This window comes from Hemicordylus capensis, chromosome 3, assembly GCF_027244095.1.
Source record: "Hemicordylus capensis ecotype Gifberg chromosome 3, rHemCap1.1.pri, whole genome shotgun sequence".
Lineage (NCBI taxonomy): Eukaryota > Metazoa > Chordata > Lepidosauria > Squamata > Cordylidae > Hemicordylus > Hemicordylus capensis.
The window spans coordinates 341,769,367-341,787,534 of NC_069659.1; the positions used below are offsets into that span (position 1 = coordinate 341,769,367).

The 18,168-nt window shown below is 46.8% G+C and overlaps 1 protein-coding gene across 17 annotated transcripts in view; it reads right to left on the reverse strand.

Annotated features, from left to right (window-relative positions):
* Nucleotides 1-18,168, reverse strand: part of TBL1XR1 (TBL1X/Y related 1) — a 269,891-nt gene that overhangs the window by 154,754 nt on the left and 96,969 nt on the right. For 12 of the 17 annotated variants that reach the window (XM_053306086.1, XM_053306072.1, XM_053306079.1 and 9 more), the window contains exon 2: nucleotides 52-116. The exons of 2 other annotated variants lie outside the window; for them this stretch is intronic. The gene's annotated coding sequence lies outside the window, so the exon portion shown is untranslated. Of the gene's footprint in view, nucleotides 1-51; nucleotides 117-1,888; nucleotides 1,908-4,379; nucleotides 4,484-5,028; nucleotides 5,050-18,168 lie in introns of those variants that run through there. 3 more of the 17 variants (XM_053306076.1, XM_053306078.1, XM_053306081.1) reach the window with 3 other exon arrangements.

The window sequence follows — 18,168 nt, forward strand, 5'->3', positions numbered from 1 at the left end:
CATTTAAATACGCTTCAAACAACAACATGAAGGACATTTAAGAGTACTTACCATTGGCAGTGCATTGATGGGTGGAAGGTTTCCTGTTAGGAGCCTCCAGTCACAGGAAGATGATACTGTAAAAAAAAAAAAAAACCCAAAGGAAAAGAAAACTTAACATTTAAAAATAACAAAGGTGTGAACATATCACACTGTGTCAGTGGCGAAACCAGATTGCTTAGAAGCTTGCAAGGGAAAGGTGAAATTTTCACCTCTGAATCTGGAGAGAAGGAAAGTATGTTAGAATTGTCACTTTTCCAAGGGAGGAAAACAAAAGCAACTGCTAATTTACATATGTCAATACACACAAAGTTTAGAATAGATTCATTTCAAATAAGGATGGACTAAAAAGAAGCTAGGTTAGCATTCTGGGCCCAAGCCACAATGTGGGATACAATCATGATCCACCACCAACCTAACCCAGAGCCAGGGGTGACCAACCTGAGAATCTCCAGCTGTTGACAGACTACATCACTCCCAGCTTCAATTTATTGGGAGGCTGAATGGGCCAGCTGTTGTACAACAGCCCACAAAAAGACACTAAGAGATCATTCTCACAATCAGAAACTGTGTTCTACCTGGGTTTAGGAGCTGTGTGTGTTCCCACTTTTCAGTTGTGTGGAAAGCAAGATAGGGGGAAACCTGGGCAGAAGTGATTGTATGGAAGTAAAGTAGGAGGAAAACCTGGGTCGCTTTTCCTCCTACCTTGCTTCCACACAATCACCTCTAACCAGCTTTTCCTCCTACTTTGCTTTCCACACAACCTAAAATTGGGAGCACACAGAGCTCCCGAACCCGGGTAGAACACTGTTTTTGACTGTGTGGATGATCTCGAAGTTGATGGCATCCTTTTTATGAGCTGTTGCTCCAACTCTTCGCCGCAACACTGGTGGTTACTGGACAAAGCTGGGCAATGCAATTTGTCAACCTCAGATGTGCCTGGAGTTTTGCTGGGGCCTTACTGCCTTCTCTGGAATAAAAGTGAGTACACCGAAGATTGTAGCAGAAATTGCATGCTCTAATCTAAAGTTATTGTTGTTTTTTAAAATACTGTATTTTCAATCACTCCTTAAATAGCATCAGCAGCCATCTCCTGATCAGATAGCAGTTCTAAAGGAAAAAAATATTTCATGTGGAAGCCACTGTGATGCTGAGGGAATTTGGATGGACACAACGCAGGGCTTGACAAATCCGAGGCAGCAGGGAGTTATGGCGCCTAGAGTAGAATATTAAGGAGGTAGAAATTATTTGATAAAATCTATATATGCCCCAGGCACCCCTGTTTCTGTTCTAAGTACTTTATTTGTAAAGTGAATAAGATAAGCCCATTACTCTTCCTCTCCACAATGTCCATCACTGAGTCTAGCAATTTTGTCACGAGTCCATTGTCTGGCTCCTAAATTTTGGGGCTAGCTCCACGAACCAAAGAAAAATGAATCAAGGCTACCAAAAAAACCCCTCCTGCAACTAAGGCCGTAAACTTATACAAGCTTACTTATCTAGAATATTTTATACTCCAGCACAGGGTTTCTTAACCCTGGGCCCCCAGATGTTCTTGGTCTACAACTCCCAGAATCCCCAGCCACAAAGGCCATGTTTGGGGATTCTGGGAGTTGTAGTCTAACAACATCTGGGGGCCCAAGGTTAAGAAACCCTGCTCCAGAGTTGCACCCAATAGGCGCCAAAGTACAACACTTGCAGAGAACAACATAAAATAAACCAATGACACTTAGTTCAGAGAGAATGTACTTAGGGTGGTAGCAATAGTGTGAAATATACAATGAGCCCTTTCTCACGAGCAGAGAAAGGGCTCTGACGGGGCAAGGAGAGGAAGCCTCAAAAAGCTTACCTGCCCTGCAGACAAACAGCAGTGAGGGAAGCACAGAGGAAGCTGCCTCATGCCAGGTCAGGACTTTGATCCATCTAGCTCAGTATTGTCTACACTGACTAGCAGCAGCTCTCCAAGGCTTTAAGTAGGAGTCTTCCACAGTCCTACCTGGAGGTGCCAGAGATTGAACCTTGGACCTTTTGCATGCAAATGCTCTTCCACTGAACTATGGCCCCACCCTCTAAGGGGAATATCTTACTGCAGGCAGTGCTCACACGTAGTCACCTATCCAAATGCAAACCAAGGCAGATCCTACTTAGCAAAGGAGCAATTCAAGCTTACTAGCACAAGACCAGCTACCCTTCCTATATATATTAACAGTAGATTGTGACCAACCAGCAACAAAGCCAGGCTAAACCGCACCTGCCAAAGCTTGTATGTTAGTGGTGTTACATTATTCTTTACACCTATGTAAGTTTACAGAAGTGGCATGGAAGGGCCATCTCACTCAATGAGGTCATTCACACAATCGAAAACTGTGTTCTACCCGGGTTTGGGAGCTGTGTGTACTCCCAATTTTTGATTGTGTGGAAGCAAGCTTAGAGGAAAACCTGGCTTTTTCTCCTAACTTGCTTCCACACAATCACTTCTACCCAGGTTTTCCTCTAACCTTGCTTCCACACAATCAAAAATTGGGAGTACACACAGCTCTCAAACCTGGGGAGAACACAGTTTTCGATTGTGTGAATGACCTCAATATATACAACTGTGGTGTGCCATTAAGAGATTTTTTTTTTTAAGTATACACCTTAAATTGCAAAACCAACATTTCATTACCAACTTACAGTGAGGGAAATAAGTATTTGATCCCCTGCTGATTTTGTCCGTTTGCCCACTGTATAAGTAAGGGGAGGCCAACTTGAGGCGCTCCAGCTGTTGGATCACAACTCCCTTCATCCCAGCCATAGGAGTTGCAGTTCAACATCAGAGCGGCCACCCTGATGTGACTGGCGCCGCTGCCTGTTCGGTGTACACTTGATGATAAACCCGGGTTTTGCAAAATCACAAGGAGCCCTTTCTCATGATCGGTGAAAAAGGGCTCGAGGGAGAACGGGGAGGAAGGCTGCTTGAACTTACCTCCCCACCAGACGGACGGATTGCTTGTCCACACAATTGCCAGCAGCCACCAGCAGTGTGGAGAGTCAGGGGCTGGGATGCTTCATCCCAGCCCCTGGAACTCCCATAATGCATTGCGCAAGCGCATGGTGCATTATGGGGACTCCCCTGAAGCCAGCCAGGAGCCCTGCAGTCTCCCAGCCCTGGCTGCAAGCAGCCGGGGCTGGCAGACGAGCCAAAAAAATTGGACTAAAAGAGCACTAGCTCTCTCAACCCCATTTAAGATGGTGGCTGGCAGTGTTCCCTCCCAGAGAGATTCCCAAACGTTGCTGACTACAACTCCCAGCGTCCCCAGCGGCAAAAGCCTTTGCTTGGGGATTATGGGAGTTGTAGTCAACAACATCTGGGAATCCCTCTTAGAGGGAACACTGGTGTCTGGCTTGTCGGGTTTGCCGCCAAGGTGCCACCAGGATCAGGCGTGATCCTGGCAGCACAGGCAAGACCAGGCTTGGCTTCATTAGCCTGCTTTTGCCTGCGCATGAGAACAGCCTCAATGTGTGAGATGTCCGTGAGACGACACTAAAGGAGGCATTTTACAAAACAATCCAAAGATGATATTTGTGCACATAATTGTAGGAAGCAATGTGTTAAGAATCAACACTGGTTTAATGAGCATCATAATTTAGCAAGTGAAGCCCACTTATTTCTCTCTCCCTGCAACTGGAGTTCATGGAGTGGGGGAAACCAAGACTCGCTGTTCTCAGAATGTTCTACTGGATTTCTGGAAGCACCCATGACAAAGAGATGCAACGGAGCAAGTAATGGGAGTCTGCATTAGAAAACGGGGTTTGCAAGCATGTCGCTGTTCCCTTGCCTAGTTCTAAAGGTCATCTTGGTTATAATGGCATCTTGTGGAGGAAATATCAATTTCCCAATTCCTCATATGGAAATGGTGAGTGAGCCATTAATATAAAAAGGTAACATCAAGCTCAAAAAGGAGTAGGAAAAACTTGTTGCTGCATTCATCAGGGACAATAAATGAACACAAAATTAAGCTAGGTCACACAATGATGAACTGGGTAGGACATGTGTCCTATCCAGTTTTGCAAGATGTGCACACTCCTGTTTTCTGCTCAAGTGTGAATAAAAAACAAGGTAGGGGACACCGACAGTGATCGCCTGCTGAATGGCAGCTAGGTAGGAGGGCGTTCCCCCTCCACCTCATTAAAGATTTGAGTACAGCTGCTGGGTAGGAGGGAACCCCTTGTGCCCAGCGGCCATTCAGTCACTGTCAGCACCTCCAACCTTGTCATTTACTCACACACAAGCAGAAAACGGGAATGTGCACAACTTCCCAAACTGGCCCTATTAATAACCATGACAACAGCCCTTTTACCTCTGGAGCTCTTCAGGGTTGACTTCTTGTGCCCTGCACAATTCCTGAGCAAGCAAAGAAAACCAAACTAGCCTACCCGCACAGAGCATCTGTGCGCTTTTGGGGGCCGGCTGTTCCCTCCTGCCCCACTCTCTCTTGCCCTCCCTTCCCCTCCCTTCTGCCCCACTCTCTCTGCCCCACACTCTCTTGACCTCCCTCCCCCTCCTTCCTGCCCCACTCTCTTGCCTTCCCTCCTGCCCCCCCTCTTGCCCCACACTTTCTTGCCCTCCCTCCCTCCTGCTCCCCTCTTGCCCCCCTCCCGCCCCACACTCTCTTGCCCTCCCTCCCCCTCCTTCCTGCCCCACTCTCTTGCCCTCCCTCATGCCCCCCTCTTGCCCCACACTTTCTTGCCCTCCCTCCCTCCTGCTCCCCTCTTGCCCCCCTCCCGCCCCACACTCTCTTGCCCTCCCTCCCCCTGCCCCCTCCCTCCTGCTCGCCTTTCTCTTGCCCTCCCTCCCCTTCTGTTCCTCTCCTCCCCCCCCACCCCCCGCACTGTGCATCTACCTCAGTGGGTGGCAAACAGGGAACCTCCTCCCGGGTGGCGAAGTCCAACCGCCCATTTCCCTCCCACCCCGGCCTTCAATGGGAGCCCGGGGCTTCACGCTGTCACCTGTTTCCCACTCACTCCTCCCGCCGGCGCATCCTCCGGCCATCCTGCCGCCGCTGGCGCCTCCCGCTCCCACTCCCGGCGGCCAGGCCAGGCTGTGCCGCCACCTTGTCCTTTCCCGGGACGGCCTGACTTGGCCAGGCCATCCCGCCGTCTCCTGGCAGCCAGCCGAGCCTGCCTCCTCAAGCTGTTTTGTGGCCCGCCGCCGATACCGCCCACTGCCCTTTTTTCTTGCCCGCAAGACCACAACTGTCACCCTTCAGCGGCGGAACTCTCACAACGTGTCGCTAGAATTCCGCCGCCAAATCCAGGACACGCATGCCGGCTAAGAGAATTAAATAGACAGATATGGAAGGAGGAGGAGGAGAGCTGGTCTTGTGGCCATAAGCCTGAATTGTCCCCTTTGCTAAGCGGTGTCCAGCCTGGTTGTGGGACACTGCTTAGAATTTGGATGGGTGACTTCATGTGAGCACTGTCTGTTGGAAGATATTCCCCTTGGGGAATGAGGTTATAGCTCTTTGGCCGAGCAGCCCCAGGTTCACTCCCTGGCATCTCCAGGTAGTGCTGGGAAGAGACTCCTGTCTGGAACCTTGGAGGGCTGCTGCCAGCCCGCGTAGAAAATACTGAGCTAGACAGGCCAGTGGTTTGAGTCAGTAGACAGCAGCTTCCCATGAGGTGAACCACAATCAAGTGAACCCTAGGATTCACTGTGAAATCCTGTTTTTAACATCTCATTTATTTCAGGGGCTCCCAACCTTGAGTTCCCAGATGCTGCTGGACTACAACTCCCATCATCCCCAGCCACAATTGTAGGCCACTGTATCTGGGATTATGGGAACCAGGGTGGATTTGATTTAAAATCACGATTTAAATCACTAGCAGGGTGGATAAAAATAAAAAAAATCCAATTTAAATAAAAAAAAATCGGATTTTTTTTATTTAAATCAATTTTTTTTATTTAAATCGGATTTTTTTTATTTTTATCCACCCTGCTAGTGATTTAAATCATTATTTAAATCATGATTTAAATCAGTTTGATTTAAATCAAATCCACCCTGATGGGAACTGTAATCCAACATCTAGGGACCCCAGGTTGGGAATTTCTGGTTTATAACAAAAAGTCAAGCGACCAGTGTTCCCTCTAAGGTGTGCACATGTACACGTTTTCTGATGTCTGCTCAGTTAAATTTAGATCCCACTCAGGTTGAATCCGCAAGGCTATTAGTTATGAATATTCACACAATACTATACATTCTTCTTCACTATTAAAAAAAGTGTGTGTGTGTGTGTGTGTGTGTGTGTGTGTGTGTGTGTGTGTGTGAGAGAGAGAGAGAGAGAGAGAGAGAGAGAGAGAGAGAGAATGAATTTTTTATGCTATACTTTTTTATTTTTTTAAACCTAAGATCAATGCTTTTATCCCCCATCAGTTGTGGGGGCAGGGAGTCTCCTGTGTAATGATGGAAACTTCTGAAAAGTTGTGAAGGTTTTATCTGATTTCACATAAATGGATTGCACCTGCCAGCCTGCTTAGCCTGTTCAGTAAACTCAGAATGTGTCAGGTGCTCTGGGGCTTGAAAGAGGAACCTTCTGTGCATGCCAACATCAGTCCTTGCTAGTGGCAGGCAGCCTGAAGCCTCTGGACTAGCCAGGCTTGGTCAAGGAAGCCTCCATTTATAAGCCTACATAGTCAATCAATCACCTCCCTCTGCATCCCCTCCTCTCAGGCTTTCAGATGTGGCTTTTAAATTCATTCGTCCAAGTTCAGGGCTATGAATCTCTAGCCTTCTTTCTTAGTGTGTTTAACCAAACTGTGCCTTCAGTCTGCTGCACTGCTGACACTGCCTTCAGCACCAACAACTTACCTCAGTGATTCTGGTTTGGAGAAATGTAATCGAGGTCTGGATTCAAGTTCAAACACCCATGGCTCTAGCCTAGGTCTCTTTCAGGCTAAACCAGGGCTCAGCAATTCCCAGGCAAGAGCTCACCATGGTGCCTAGATTTTTACGTATCGTGCCTGAGCCAAGCAATGGAGGAGTGAGCAAGCACAGCAGGGACAGGTAACAGGTTACTCCCTCCTCTTCTTGGGGCTGTTGGTCCATGAAGTGGATGCACACAGCAGTGAGTCTGTCCACACACACAGACCTGTGGAGTGGACAGAGTTGCTAGGGGTAAATGGTGAGCCCTCACTCCCATAAAGCAGAAGGCAGTGGCTCCTAAATTTTTGGGCTAGCTCCTAGAGCCAAATAAAATGTGTCAAGGCCTGGACTAAACACATCCATGCATTGGGGGCCAGGAGGAGAATGTGCTTAATCTACCATTGGGCCCACCGCAATAGGGGTTCTCAACCGACTGTAACTCCCATCATCCCTAGGCACAATGGCCAAAGGCTCTAGAGAAGATGGGAGCTGTAGTCCAAGAACCCCTGCACTATGGAATGTTGGGTGGATAAGTCCAACAATATGTAACTCTGTCACGTATTGGTTGACACTTCTTAAAGATTGCAAGTTCCACTTTGTTTTTTTCTTCCTCCTCGCTAATATTTAATGTTGGTTTACGGAATGCAACAAAACTGAAATACTGTATTAAGTGTCTTATGCTCGTGGGGGGGGAAACATAGCAAAAATCAAAGCCAAAATGTACACAGGTACTAAGAAATGTTACACGTTCGCATTCCTCGCCGACTTTACCTTTTTAATCTGTACAACTGTAAATTAATATCTGCAATTCCCTAAGGCAACAGAGTCAATCTGAACTTGCAATGAGAATGTAACTATTTGTAATCCACTGTAATCTGTTGTATGTTAATGAAACAGGCTTTTGAACAGAAAAGAATGAACCAGAATTACTGCCTTCAGCGTAGGGGGACACCAGCTACAGAACGCCATCGATTATCACAAGCTCCTCCCTCTAGCTCATGACTTTGGACAGCTGTGCACACATACCATCTTGCCAATGAGCAGTGACCGTACACTCAACTCACATCTCAAATCTCGGAAGCTTGTCCCTCTTCCTTTGATAGTATAATGACTACGCTAGAGCCCTGGACAGCCATGCCCCAATTAAGACCTGGCGAAGTGGTTTTCTGGAAGGGCAAGGAAGCTACAGCCTGCAATACGGAGTGCAGCAAGTCCTGGTCTGCCGGCTGGGCAAGGACAGAAGGCTTCATTTCTCACGTTTATACCAGTCCCAGCCAATCCAGGGACTTCATACGGCCTGCCATTGGCAAGGGCTGATCTTACACATTCCTATTCCATTCTGTTTCTGAAGAGGGCTCTGATGTTTCATTAACACATCTGTAACACAAGCAGCAGCCACTTAATGGCACAGTAGGGAAGTAACTTGCCTAGGGAGCAAAGGGAGCAGCAATAAACAAAGATGCTGAAAGGCATAATCTCATACAGCGTAGGAGATGCCAGTAGTAAACCCCTCCTGTATGCTACCAAAGAAAACCCCTGGGCTCTGTGGGCACCAGGAGTCAACACCGACTCAACGGCACAACTTTCACCCAAGGAGCACACAGAGAGGCTATTCACATGGGCAGCCTGGGCTTGTCTGCCAATGTGCACCACCGGGATCAAGCTCAATCCTGGTGTGCCTTGGCCCCAAGCCCGGGAATTTACCCTAACTTTGGTGTTGTGTGGGTGCACGGGCTGCCTGCAGCCTGCACACACACAGAGTTGGGCAGCAAGAGCACCTGGTTAAGGGAGGATCTCTCAATGCACCACACTCCTGGTGTGGTGGATTGAGGGATGCCTAAGAACTTCCTCCTCCGGCTCCATGATCTGCCGTTCACCACAGAACCCATCGTGTGTCAGCCAAGCAACTGAGCAAAAAGACCAAAATCACCTGTGTGCAGGGAGGCTGACAGAAGCCTGTCTCTGCACCAGCCCTCTGCCCCGGCTACTTATTTGGTCATGTGTACGACCTTAGAGAGGCTTTTCTCTCAATCGACCTAGTCTACACTATGGATACATTGACTTGCAGTGTTACTCTTGCAACCCACTTTCTTTTTAGACCACTTCATATCAGCCATTGACTCTAAAGCAAATCTATCAAGTGAAACTCAAAGAATTTTAGAGCCCTGCTCGGATGTTCTGTCCAACACCCATACATGTGCACAGTGCCCACATGTAGTTATTCACACGTTACGCTGAGCAGAGGTGCAGCAGTTCCTATCTATACCATGCATTTTCAGGGCTTGTACCCAGGTTATTATTATTTATTCAATTTTAAAGGGAACACGGGCTCATTCATTCACAAATCATATATGAGTGAACAGACATCTATACAGTCGTGCAACATCGATCTATCTGTCTGTCTGTCTGTCTGTCTGTCTATCTATATTTGTCTTAGGCGTACCCATTGCTAATCCCATGCGTGGTAGCTATCGCAAGAGTTTGCAAGCTGCTGCGAGAGGGAAGAAAATGGCGGTGGTGACAGCAAGCCAGTCGGCTAGCAAAAAAAAAAAAATTGTGGCGAACAGCAGTGAACGGCCGGCGGGCAGGAAGAAAACAATGGCGGCAGCGGGAGAGCAGGTGAAAAAACGGCGGCAAGCAACAGTGGCAGAAGATGGGTAGGCAGTGGGGAAGAAAACAGTGACGACAACAGTGAGGGGTGGCAAACTAGAGGCACAGAACCCCTGCGCCCAGCCCAGCTAGGAATGATTGATTCCACCAACTCTGTGAACTATCGGCCTGTTTCAAATCTTCCCTTTTTAAGCAAGGTGATAGAGCATGTGGTGTCTGTGCCGTTGCAAAGTGTCTTGGATGAAACAGATTATTTAGACCAGGGCTGCTCAACTCTGGCCCTCCTGAAGATGTTGGCCTACAACTCCCATAATCCCTGGCTATTGGCCACTGTGGCTGGGGAATATGGGAATTGTAGTCCAAAAACAGAGGGTGGGGGAGTTGAGCAGGCCTAATCTAGACCCTTTTCAATCTGGCTTTCACTGTGGGTTTGGGACTGAAACTGCCTTGGTTGCCCTGGTGGATGATCTACACTGGGAACTAGACAGGGGAAGTGCATCCCTGTTGATTCTGCTGGATCTCTGAGCGGTGTTCGATACCATCAACCATGGTATCTTCTGGACCGCCTCTCAGATATATGGATCAGGGGTAGTGTACTGGAATGGTTCCGGTCCTTTCTTGTGGGGGGAGGTTCCAGAAGGTGGTGCTGGGGAACTTCTGCTTGGCTGCCTGGTCTCTGGGTCCTGAAAGGCTCAGTATTGTCCACCATGCTGTTTAACATCTACATGAAACAGCTGGGAGAGGTCATCAGGAGGTTTGGGCTGAAGTGTCATCAATACACAGACTGATGTATCTCTGAGGGCTGAAGGCAGTGATGAGCTGGACGCAGGCTAGCAAACTGAGACTGAATCCAGGCAAGATGGAGGTGCTATTGGTCAGTAGGAAAGCCAATTGGGATCGGGTGCTTCAACCGGCTCTGAATGGGGTTTTACTCCCCTTTAAAAAGCAAGTGCACAGCTTGGGGGGGGGGTGGAGCTCTGCTTTTGGATGCTCAGTATGCCAGCAGCGGCCGTTTCTCAAGAAGGCAGATCTGGCCACGGTTACCCATGCCTTAGTCACGCCACGGCTGGACTACAGCAATGCGCCCTTCATGGGGCTGCCCTTGAAGAATATTCGGAAACTTCAGATGGTGCACAATGCAGCTGCCAGGATTCTCTTTGGAACTGCTCACTCGGAGCATATTACACTTAATTTGAAAGAGCTGCACTGGCTGCCAATTTGTTTCTAGATCCAATTCAAGGTGCTGATTATTACCTTTAAAGCCCTTAATGGTTTGGGCCCTGTGTACCTGAAGGACCACCTGCTTCCAAGGGTTTCTGCCTATCCAACAAGAACAGGAGGGCCTTTGCTCCATGTGCCAACATTGAGAAAGACTAGATTGTCGTGCACACAGGACAGGGCCTTCTCTGTTGTTGCCCCCTGACTCTGGAATGCTCTCCCAGTGAATGGTCCCTCTGTGACAGCTGTGGCTGCTTTTAAACAACAATCAAGACCTTTTTATTTACTCAGGCTTTTACCTCCTAGAGGCTGCCACGTTTCTCCGCTTTCTTGCTTCTGTTTCTTTTTAATTGTTTCTTGGTGTTTTATGGTTTTAATGTTTAGTTGATTTTAAGGTTTTAAATGTAACTTTTATGGAATTTTATTGTATTTAAACTTTTATAAACCGCCTTGAGATGCTTAATGAAAGGTGGTTTAAAAACTGAACTACAACGAATAAAGAAAAACGTCTGAAAGGAGCTTAGGCCTTTTGCCATTTCCAAACACCCTTATGCAGCTTAAGCTGTCCGAGAAGCTGACTGTGATTGCCCAGTCAGGACCCTAAAAGGGTCTGAGCTGCCAAACAGAGAAACTTGAGGCAAAAGCCTTGATGATCAAAGACATCCACACCAAAGCAAACCTGGGTGTTCTAGCAATGCACAGCCTAGAAGAGTTTTCAAGATCTCTGGATCACAACCACAGCCATCTCAGCAACATATAAGACGCATACCCAGATGCACCATGCACTCAATACACTGTCCATACAAGCTGCATAAGACCTTCAGAGCAGCTGCTTCGGACCAGTTGCAATTCCATCTTTGACAGCAGCCAGATCCAGAAGATTGGAGACATTTAAATAACTCCAAGGTAAAAATGTCTATTCCCTGCTGTTCACCCCCAGAACAAAACTCTACCATCACTTTAACGCACGAGTGCACACAGCTGTGGCTGAAGTACTGTACAAGCATCACTTTAGAAGGCTTATGTGCATGACTTGCACAGGAAGCATGCACATTAAGCAAACCTCTCCGAGCCTGCCACTAGAAGGAGCGTCTTTGTCATAACACAAAATCAAGAGCACCTCTTCTGAAATGTTCCAGATGCCACAGGTCTACTCCAGATTCTAGCCACACGCCCACTCACCTGCGTCAAGGCAGAACTGCCTCCATGTGAGCAAGAATGAACTTTTAACCCAGTTGGAAAGAGGATGATTTGGTTTTGTTTTTTTCTTTCCAAACCACAGAAGTAGCAAAAATTCAATACAGGAAACTGGCTTCTACTGAATCAGACCATTGGCCTATCTAGCTCAGTACTGTCTCAGTACTGACAATGGCTCTCCAGTTTCAGACAGGAATTTCTCAGCCCTACCTGGAGATGTCGAGGACTGAACCTGGGACCTTCTGCATCAAAGCAGATGTTCTACCACTGAGCAATGGTGAGGAGGCAAGTTCTAGATATTTACATGTGCTACTAAAAGGAGGCTGGATGCTTTCATCGGCAGTTCTATGAGCAGCCAATTATGGCAATGCTGAAATAAGGCCAAGGCAATCCCACGACAGAGCCCAAAGTAAGCCACTTCAAATTGCTTATGAAGCATAATCTCTATCAGACCTGCACAACTTCAGCCCTCCAGCTCTTTTCAGACTACAACTCCTATGATCCCCAGCCATAGTAGTCAATAGTCAGGAATTATGGGAGTTGTAGTTCAGCATCTGCAGGAGGGCCAAAGTTGGGCAGTCCTGATCTATATGTTGGGGAACGTTGATCCATATACTGCCCAACTTTGGCCCTCCTGCAGATGCTGAACTACAACTCCCATAATTCCTGACTATTGACTACTATGGCTGGGGATCATGGGAGTTGTAGTCCGAAAGAAAGTTTTCACAGGCGGTTTACATGAAACACACACACACACACACACACACACACACACACACACACAGAGAGGAAAAGATGCTTCTCTGTCCCCTAGGAGTTTACAAGACAGAAACCAAGACACCCAGCAACAGACACTGGAGGAATACAGTGTTGAGGTTTAATAGGGAAAGTAGCTCTTCCCCCTGCTGAATGTAAACAGGACTGATTTGATTTAAATCAAATCCATTTAAATCATGATTTAAATCACAATTTAAATTGCTTAACAGAAGGACTCGATTTTAATTATTTAAATCATAATTACTAGTCAGGAAGATGCTATGTAATCATCATTTTCTATAAAAGTATATTCTTGTTGTCTAATATAACCTCAATACATATTTAGAGATAGATGTAGGTTTCCTTTTTAGAAAGCAGGTACACACTATAATAGGTACACAGTTCTTATTATTTATTTATTTATTTATTTATTTTCTTATTTATTTATTTTATTTATACCCCTGCCCAAACTTACGTCTCTGGGTGGCTAACAACAATTAAAAGACATATAAAAGTTAAAACACTTCAACATATAACACATATAAAAGTTAAAACAATACAAAAATTTAAAAACCATAATATTAACAAATAGTATTTTAAAAACCTGAGAAGCCTTGGGTAAAAAAAGGGGTTTTCAAATGTTTTTTTAAAAACAGTCAGAGATGGGGAGGATCGTAATTCAGCAGGGAGCGCATTCCACAATCTCAGGGCAGCAGACGAGAAGGCCCGTCTCTGTGTGACCACCAAACGAGCTGGCGGTAACTGGAGATGGACCTCCTCAGATGACCTCAATGGGCGGTGGGGTTCATAGCGAAGAATAGCCAGGACCTAAGCCAATTAAGGCTTTATAAGTTATAACTAGGACTCTGTATTTTGCCCGGAAACCTATCGGCAGCCAGTTTCATTCAAGCTACCAGACCCTGCATTTCATTGTTGCACTGCTAGCCTTTCTCATACATGCCTTTCTTACCCACAGGTAAAGGAACTTCATTAAAACTAGCCTACCCGCACAGAGCATCTGTGCGCTATTTGAGGCTGGCTGTTCCCCCCTCCCTCCTGCCCCACTCTCTTGCCTCCCCCTTACCTACCCGCAGACCGGGTTTTGCCGGTGCCACCTTCCCCTTACCCAGGACGGCAATCCCGCCGCCTACTCCCACGGACAGGCTGGGCTTTCTTGCTGCCACCTCCGCCGCCTCCCCCCCCCTTGCCAGGCCAGGTTGTCCCGCCGCAGCCTCCCAGCGGCCGCCATTTTTTCTTTGCCCCAACTCTCGCCCAATGCTAGGAACTCTCGCGAGAGTTCCGCCGCCAAATTCCTAAGGACACGCATGCCGGCTAAGAGAATTAATTATAGAGATATTCCCAAATGGGGTCTCTCCTATGGCCTGCTGTCACGATAGGTGTTTCCCTTCTACAATGGAGGATACACTCCGAAAATGTTTCCTCAGGACTGCATGAATATGTCTTGTTCACTTTTTGGTTTCACTTTCTATTCCCCTCCCCAACCTGTGCATTTATATCCCAATCCCTCCTCCTTGCTCAGATCTATTCCATCCCCCCAAATTCTCTATTTATTCATTGACCTTCTTTGCCTTTGCACCGCGGGGGGGGGGGGGCGGACAAGGGCTTGAGTGTGTGTGTGTGTGTGTGTGTGTGTGTGTGTGTGTGTGTGTGTGCGCTGCATGTACACCAGCTGTAGAATAGGACTGATCAGGTCTGTTATCTCTCAGCCCCATATACTGCTGTTAACATGTTCATAGAATATAAATATGATTAATACTCATGATATCTTTGACTAGGTTCCTTATGAATTGCTTTTTAATCAATTTAAACTTTAAAAAATATGATTTTATTTTATTATTTTTAAAACAATTTTTATCAACCCCGAATATAAGCAACCACCACTTTAAAGAGTGCCCCTTTGCCCAATATTAGCAGGAGCCAATACTGACCACAACACCATTCACCATCTTCTTCATCGCTCTTAAAGAAGAGCAATAACTGAAAACTTTGTGTTCCACCTCTCTCAAAACTGACTTGAAGCAGAACTTCTTAGAATCAAACCAGTACACAGTTTGTTTTTATTTATTTTTATCTATTTAGTGCATTTATATACCGCCCCCATACAAAAAAGACCCTGGGTAGTACAATACAATACAATACAATACAATAACAATACAATAACAATACAATAACAATACAAGCAATCAAGAACCACCCACTAAACAGAACACACCAGCACAAACAGAACACACCCACAAGACTAAAACCATACAAATACACAAGAGCTACTGAAAGGTCTGACAAAAACATCCCCCCACCCTTACCACAACAACAGAAAGCCAAAAAGGGCACCAGCCAGCGGAACCTCCCAAGGAAGGGAGTTCTATAGCATGGGGCAACTGCTGAGAACGCCCTCTCTGGTGTTGCTGCCAAGTAAGCCTCCAAAGGCAGAAGCAGCCACAAGAGATCCTCTCTAAATGATTTTATAGCGTGGGATGGGCAATAGGAAGGAGAAACTCGGTCTTTGCTCCCCAAACTGTTCTAAAGGCAATGGAGTCCATGTCTGGGACAAACAACTTCATTTGTGAGGACTGGTAGATTTAATTTTAAACACCTACATCCCAATTTCTTTTCCAGAAGACCTCAGACAAAACAATAATGTTCACTGGAATAGACACTATCAGCTATCCATACAGCAGCCACCAGCAACTAACAACATAATCAGATCGAGATTTAGTCCAATAAAAGCAAAAAAGGTAACAAAGTAGTTCTAAATGGAATAGAACCTACTTGCTACTTATTTTAACACTAGTATGTGTTAGCCCGTTGTAATAACGGGCTCTAGTGTGGGGGGGTTGCCCGCTGCCACCTCACCCGCCTTGGGCGCACTCCTCGGCCGCACTCTCCGCCCGCCGCTTCTGCTCCTCCCAGATTTTTTGCCGTGGCGGCCGCCGCCGCCATCGGGGCTAGTCGCCCCGCCGCAGCCACCCCCACCTCGGCCCGCACTCCTCGGCCCACCACCTTTGGCCAAGGCCGCGGCTCCGCCGCCTCCTCGGCCGCACTCTCCACCCACCGCTTCTGCTCCTCCTGGTCTTGCTGTGGCGGCGGCCGCCGCCATCGAAGCCAATCGCCCCGCCACAGCCACCGCCACCTCGGCCCGCACTCCTCTTCTCTGGCGGCCTGGTCCAACATGGCCGCCCGCTTCTTTTTGGGCCGATCTGCGCATGCGCTCCGCGCATGCCCAGAACGGCCCAAAAAGACACGGGCACACGGGATCACGGTCTAGGCTTTTATTATATAGGGTGGCAATTGTTAGCTAGGACTCCCACAGGCTGGGAATTTGCTTTGTATCCAGCTGTCAACATAGAAGATACCAAGAGGTGTTGGTAATGGACAACTTTAATGTCCACCATTCTGGGAAAAGGTAGCAAATGGGCAAAAAATACCTGCCAGGGTCTCCTTGGACCCACCCCCATAAGCTGAGAATTTGATTTGCATTAGACTGTAAACACAGAGGTTACTAGAGGCAGACGCACACAAACAGATGTGGTCTCAAAAACCTTCTTCCCTCTGAAAAGTAAGCTAAAAGGGGTACACTGCCTCACTGTAGCAGCTAGAGAGGCAAATAAGCAAGCGAGTTTTTGGCTGGACATCTAAAAATACTCAGAGTTGGGTTTCAGGCCTGGGGGAGGCATTCCATAGAGATGGTGTCACTATTTGAGAAACCCTATCCTTTGTCTTCAGTTGCCAGCGGAGTACAAATGACCACCCTAAGATGTTAAATGGCTGTGCAGCGTGAGTGCATGTACGTGCACATTGCATCTTTCCACCCTTTCCCTCTACAACTTTGCTCCTTTCCTCCTTTTATTTATTTATATGCCACCTGACATATGCATCCTGCAATGCATATTTGATACAACAAATAGAAAAACAGGCTAAAATGATTAGCACAATAATGATATAAAACCAATTAAACTTAATTAAAATCCTCAGAATACAGATGTGTCATAAGGGTCTTTTTTAAAACAGCCAAAGATGGAGAAACTCTGATTTTAAGAGGAGAGCTGGTCTTGTGGTAGCAAGCATGACTTGTCCCCATAGCTAAGCAGGGTCTGCCCTGGTTGCATATGAATGGGAGACTTGATGTGTGAGCACTGCAAGATATTCCCCTCAGGGGATGAAGCCGCTCTGAGAAGAGCAGAAGGTTTCAAGTTTCCTCCCTGGCTTCTCCAAGATAGGGCTGAGAGAGATTCCTGCCTGCAACCTTGGAGAAGCCACTGCCAGTCTGTGAAGACAATACTGAGCTAGATAGACCAATGGTCTGACTCAGTATATGGCAGTTTCCTATGTTCCTAACAGGGAGTGCATTCCAGAGCCCTGGGCTAGCCACAGAGAAGGCCCGGTCCGAAGTAGCCACCAAACGAGCCAGTGGTAGCCGTAACCAGACCTCCCCAAATGACCTTAATAAGAGAGAGGGTTCATGACAAAGGAGGGGCTCCCTTAATTACCCTGGACCCAAGCCATTAAATGCTTTATAGGTAATAACCAGCACTTTGTATTTCGATCAGAAACATAGCAGCAGCCAGTGCAATTCTTTCAGAATCTGTGTTATATGGTCTATTCAGGTTTTCCCGGAGACCAGTCTGGCTGCCGCAATCTGCACCAACTGTAGTTTCCAGACTATGTACAAAGACTGCTTCATGTAGAGTGTATTACAGAAGTCAAGCCTGGAGCTTACTTTCATATGTACCACTGTGTTAAAGTCATTTACCTCCAGAAATGGGCACAGCTGACATTTCAGCCAAAGCTGATAAAAAGCGGAGAGACCAGGGAGAGTTTTAGATCCAGAATAGGTGGATCTAAACATATCTCGAGTTCTGACTCCCCTCCCCATGCCACAGTCAGTACCTTCATCTTATTTGGATTCAGTTTCAGTTTGTTATCCCTTATCCAGCCCATTACTGCCTCCGGGCAGGCATTTAGGAAAGTTATGCCATTACCTGATGAAGTTGATAGGAAGAAATAGATTTGGGTGTCATCAGCATATTGCTAACGCCCTGCATCAAATATACTGAATGATCTCTCCCAGCAGTTTCATGTAGATGTTAAAAAGCATTGAAGCCAGTATGGAACTTTGTCCATTAATTCCCACTTTGCAGAGCAACAGTCTCCAAGCGACACCATCTGGAATCTGCCAGAGAGGTAGGAATGGAATCACTGTATAACAGTGCCACCCAATCCCAACTCCATCAGATATGCAAACTAACCACAGTGGGGGGGGGGGAATAAACCATGGTTCCATATTATGTCTATATGTAAAATATATTATATTCCATATTATATCTAATGTAAAAATAAATAATACACCGTATCGCCAGTTTTGTTTAACCTAGGTTGGTTTTCTTTTTACAAAGAAATTGACTTCTCCTTCACCATCACCTTTTGG